Source organism: Trachemys scripta, chromosome 1 (genome assembly GCF_013100865.1).
Source record: "Trachemys scripta elegans isolate TJP31775 chromosome 1, CAS_Tse_1.0, whole genome shotgun sequence".
Classification (NCBI taxonomy): Eukaryota; Metazoa; Chordata; order Testudines; family Emydidae; genus Trachemys; species Trachemys scripta.
Window position 1 is genome coordinate 299879455 of NC_048298.1, and position 5678 is coordinate 299885132.

Sequence of the window (5678 nt, forward strand, 5' to 3'; positions counted from 1 at the left end):
ATGGTAACCCTACCATAGATGCTGACTGTGGGGGAAAAAAAAAAATAGCGGGTGCTTAGCACCCACCAGCAGCCAGCTCCCCTCTTCCCTGGGTGCCTCCCATCAGGCCGCCGATCAACTCCCCCTCTCCCCTAGTGCCTCCCGCCTGCCAAGATCAGCTGCTCCACTGCATGCAGGAGGAGGGGGGGAGAACTGGGTGGGAAGAGACGGAGTGGAGTGGGGGTGGGAAAAGGCAGGGCTGGGCAGGGGTTGGGGGGTTGAGCACCCCTAGGGAGCTAGAGGAAGCCAGCACCTGTTAGGTCTACACTTAAAACCTTTTGGCGATGCCACTATAGCACTTAAGTGAAGACATACCTAATCCAATGGGAGAGTGTCTTCGTTGGCATAGTTAATCCACCTCCCAGAGAGGCGGTAGCCATGTCAACGGGTATGTCCAGACTACCCGCCGAATTGGTGAGTAGTAATCGATCTCTTGGGGATCGATATATTGCGTCTCGTCTAGATGTGATATATTGATCCCCGAAAGTGCTCCCCGTCGATTCCAGAACTCCACCAGGGTGAGCGGCGGTAGCGAAGTCGACGGGGGAGCCGCGGCCGTCGATCCCGCGCTGTGAGGACCCGAGGTAAGTCGAAATAAGATACGTCACTTCAGCTACGGGATCTTACATCGACTCCCTCCCCCCCAGCGTAGACCAGCCCAACAGGAGATGCTTTCCCACTGACATAGCGCTGTCTCCTCCAAGGCTTAGGTCAGTATAACTACATTGCTCAAGGGTGTGGATTTTTTGCACTCCTGAGCAATGTACTTATACCAATATAAGTCTAGTGTAGCTCTGGTCTTGGCTACACTTGAGAGTTACAGTGCAATAAAGCTGCTCCCAGCGCTGTAACTCACTCCCCGTCCACACTGGCAAGGCATTTGCAGCGCTGTATCTCCATGGCTGCAGCGCTGCATGTACTCCACCTCCCCGAGAGGAATACTGTGTATTGCGCCGCCCAATGCACTGTGATTGTCCTCCAGAAGTATTCGGCAGTATCCCACAATGCCTGTTCTAGCCACTCTGGTCATCAGTTCAAACTCTACTGGCCTGGCCTCAGGTAACCAACCATGTGACCCGCCCTTGACGTTCCCCGGGAATTTTAAAAATCCCCTTCCTGTTTGCTCAGCCAGGTGTGGTGTGGAGTGCTATCAGCGAATCTTTCCAGGTGACCGTGCCTCCACACGCCAAGCGAGCCCCAGCATGGAGCAATGACGAGTTGCTGGACCTCATCAGTGTTTGGGGGGAGGAAGCTGTCCAGTCCCAGCTGCGCTCCAGCCGTAGGAATTACGATACCTTCGGGAAGGTATCAAAGGACATGATGGAAAGGGGCCATGACCGGGACACCCTGCAGTGCAGGATTAAAGTGAAGGAGCTGCAGAGTGCCTACCGCAAAGCCCGTGACGCAAACGGCTACTCGGGTGCTCCCCCCGCGTTCTGCCGATTCTACAAAGTGCTGGATGCGATACTTGGGGTTAACCCCACCTCCACTCCGAGCACCACCATGGACATTTCAGAGCCGGGGTGGGAGGAGGAGGAGGAAAACAGGAGTGAGGGTGGTGGGGCGGATGGAGACACCCCGGAATCCCTGGCAGCATGCAGCCAGGAGCTCTTCTCGAGCCAGGAGGAAGGTAGCCAGTCACAGCAGCCGGTACTTGATGGAGGTCAAACAGAAGAGCAGGTTCCCAGTAAGCGTTTTTTTTTTCGGGAAGAAATTTTTTTGGTGCGGGCTCTTTGGGAGAGGAGGGTTAGGCATGCATGCCTAGATGCGAAATAGTGCATTGATGTGGTTTATCACATCGCGGTAATCGGCCTCGGTAATCTCTTCGAATGTCTCATCCAGAACGTGTGCAATGCACTTGTGCAGGTTTATCGGGAGAACCACGGTGGTCCTTGTGCCAGCCAGGCTAATGTGTCCATGCCACTGTGCCACGAGAGGCGGGGGGGACAATTGCTGCACACAGGCAAGCTGCATATGGGCCAGGGCGGAAGCCGCATTGCAGTAGAAGACCCTCCCTTGCTTCCCAGGTCACCCTCAGCAGCAAGATATCATCCAGGACGAACTCCTGTGGAAAATGTTGGAACAGTGTTCAGTGTAGGTGCCCCCTGCAGCTGTTGGCTCAGAAACCCAGAGGACAGTACAGCCCTGAAACAATCAGTCCCCCTTACCATTTTGAGGCTCCTGTGGGTTGTGTGCTCTGTTTGGGACATGAAAATTATGCTATTGTATAGACCCTGTGTGTGCCCTCCTTAAGTGCGGGGGAAATCATTACTCTGTCTGCTATAAACAATGCTGCCTCTGTTAAATGTTGCATTTTGCCTATACAGCTGCAAGAACCTTGAGACCTCAGCCGTCTCTCTTATTGCCTGCTCAGAGACTGCAAAGACTCAGGAAGAGACTGTGAAAAACCAAAGACAACATGCTGCAAGAAGTGATGCGGCAATCTGTTAAAGAGAATGAGAAAGCACAGAACTGGAGGGAGAGAGAAAGCAGGATCCGCCAGGAAAACGCTGCGCACCGGCGGCAAAGCATGGAGCACCGGCAGCAAAGCACGGATTGGCTCATAAGCATCCTGGAGCGCCAAGCAGACGCTATCCAGGAGCTCGTAGCCATGCAGAAGGAGCAGTACCGCAAACACCCCCCCTCCCCACAGCCCCTGTCCCAAAACTCTTTCCCTTGTGCCCCACTGTTACCTCCAACCCACTTTCCCCAACTTCCGGGTTCTTCACGCCACCAGCTGCCTCCAACACCAGTATCTTCACCACCCAGCCCTGAAAACCACAATCCTTACCTTCTGCACTCAGTCCCCATCACCATGCAGTATAGCTATCCTGAAGTGCAGCACTCACTGCACGGCACACCAGACAGGACATACGTGAATCTGTGATTTTGTACCGTTCCCCACTCCACCCCTTTGCCCTTTCTGATTCCCAAGCAGTTGCGTTTCTTTTCAATAAATGGATTTTCTTTTCAATACATGGATTTTTTGGCTTTGAAAACATTCTTTATTATTGCATAAAGTAAAAGATTCCTTAGCCCAGGAAATAAACAGGCACCGCAAGTCTGCTTAGCAAACACTGATTCCTAAAGATTGGAACTACTGCACTTCACTCCCGTGCAGGGCACCAGATATCACTGCTGGTTTTCAGCCTCAAATTGCTCCCTCAAGGTATCCCTAATCCTTGCAGCCCCACGCTGGGCCCCTATAATAGCCCTGCTCTTTGGCTGTGCAAATTCAGCCTCCAGGTGTTGAACCTCGGAGGTCCATGCCTGAGTGAAGCTTTCACCCTTCCCTTCACAAATATTATGGAGGGTACAGCACGCGGATATAACTGTGGGGATGCTGTTTTTGGCCAAGTTCAACTTCCCATACAGAGATTGCCAGCGGCCCTTTAAACGGCCAAAGGCGCACTCCACAGTCATTTGGCACCGGCTCAGCCTGTAGCTGAACCGTTCCTTGCTGCTGTCAAGGCTCCCTGTATAGGATTTCATGAGCCATGGCATTAATGGGTAAGCCGGATCTCCATGGATCACAATGGGCATTTCAACTTCCCCTACTGTGATCTTCCGCTCTGGGAAAAAAGTCCCGGCCTGCAGCTTCCTGAACAGCCAAGTGTTCCAAAAGATGCGTGCGTCATGCACCTTTCCTGGCCAGCCTGTATTAATGTCAATGAAACACCCACGGTGATCCACAAGCGCCTGGAGAACCACAGAGAAATACCCTTTCCGATTAATGTACTAGGATGCTAGGTGGGGTGGTGCCAGAATAGGAATGTGCGTCCCGTCTATCGCCCCTCTACAGTTAGGGAAACCCATTTGTGCAAAGCCATCCGCTATGTCCTGCATGTTACCCAGAGTCATGGTTCTTCTGAGTAGGATGCGATTAATGGCCTTGCAACTTGCATCAACATGATTCCAACGGTCAACTTTCCCACTCCAAACTGGTTTGCGACCGACCGGTAGCTGTCTGGAGTTGCCAGCTTCCAGATTGCAATAGCCACCCGCTTCTCCACTGGCAGGGCAGCTCTCAATCTTGTGTCCGTGCGCCGCAGGGTGGGAGCGAGCTCCTCACACAGTCCCATGAAAGTGGCTTTTCTCATCCGAAAGTTCTGCAGCCACTGCTCGTCATCCCAGACTTCCATGACGATGTGATCCCACCACTCGGTGCTTGTTTCCTGAGCCCAACAGCGGCATTCCACGGTGCTGAGCATGTCTGTGAATGCCACAAACAATTTCGTGTTGTACGCGTTACGCGGCTCGATAGCATCATTGGACTCCTCGCTCTCACTGTCACTTTGGATCTTAAGGAATAGTTCTACAGTCAAACGTGATGTGCTGGCGAGTCTCATCAGCATATGCCTCAGCAGTTCGGGCTCCATTTCCCGCAGACAGATCGCGCTGCACAGAAACCATTGAAAGATGGCGCCAAAGGTGGACGGAAACAAAGGGATTTCTGGGATGCGAAGCGATGCATCACGGGGTGTCAAGGCTGTATCCCCACTTTGAACTTTAGGGTACAAATGTAGGGACCTGCATGAAAACTTCTAAGCTTAACTACCAGCTTAGCTCTGGTCCGCTGCCACCATACCAATGGATTCCCTCCCCTGGGAAGCCTTGAGAAACCTTTCACCAATTCCCTGGTGAATACAGATCCAAACCCCTTGGATCTTAAAACAAGGAGAAATTAACCATTCCCCTCCTTCCTCCCACCAACTCCTGGTGAATACAGTTCCAACCCCCCATGGATCTTAAAACAAGGAGAAATTAACCATTCCCCCTTCTTTCTCCCACCAACTCCTGGTGAATACAGATCCAACCCCCTTGGATCTAAAACAAGGAAAAAATCAATCAGGTTCTTAAAAAGAAGGTTTTTAATTAAAGAAAAAGGTAAAAATCATCTCTTTAAAATCAGTATGGAAAATAACTTTACAGGGTAATCAAACTTAAAGAGCTCAGAGGACTCCCCTCTAGTCTTAGGTTCAAAGTACAGCAAACAAAGATAAACACTCTAGTAAAAGGTACATTTACAAGTTGAGAAAAACAAAGTAAAACTAAGACGCCTTGCCTGGCTTTTTACTTACAAGTTTGAAATAGGAGAGACTTGTTTAGAAAGATGTTGAGAATCTGGATTGATGTCTGGTCCCTCTCAGTCCCAAGAGCGAATGCACTCCCAAACAAAGAGCACAAACAAAAGCCTTCCCCCCCCCCCGCAAGATTTGAAAGTATCTTGTCCCCTTATTGGTCCTTTAGGTCAGATGCCAGCCAGGTTACCTGAGCTTCTTAACCCTTTACAGGGAAAAGGATTTTGGAGTCTCTGGCCAGGAGGGATTTTATAGTACTGTACACAGGACAGCTGTTACCCTTCCCCTTATAGTTATGACACGGGGTGTTGGGACAGGACCCAGAATGCCCCGCACCCACACCCCCTTCCCACAACCCATGGTGCCAGAATGGGAAGAGGGTGCTCTGTGGGATAGCTGCCCATAATGCACCGCTCCCAATGGCGATGCAATTGCCACAAATGTGGCCACGACAGTCCACTGGCAGCTGTCAATGTGGACCGACTGCAGCGCTTTCCCTACTCAGCTGTATGAAGGCAGCTTTAACTCACAGCGCTGTACAGCTGCAAGTGTAGCCAA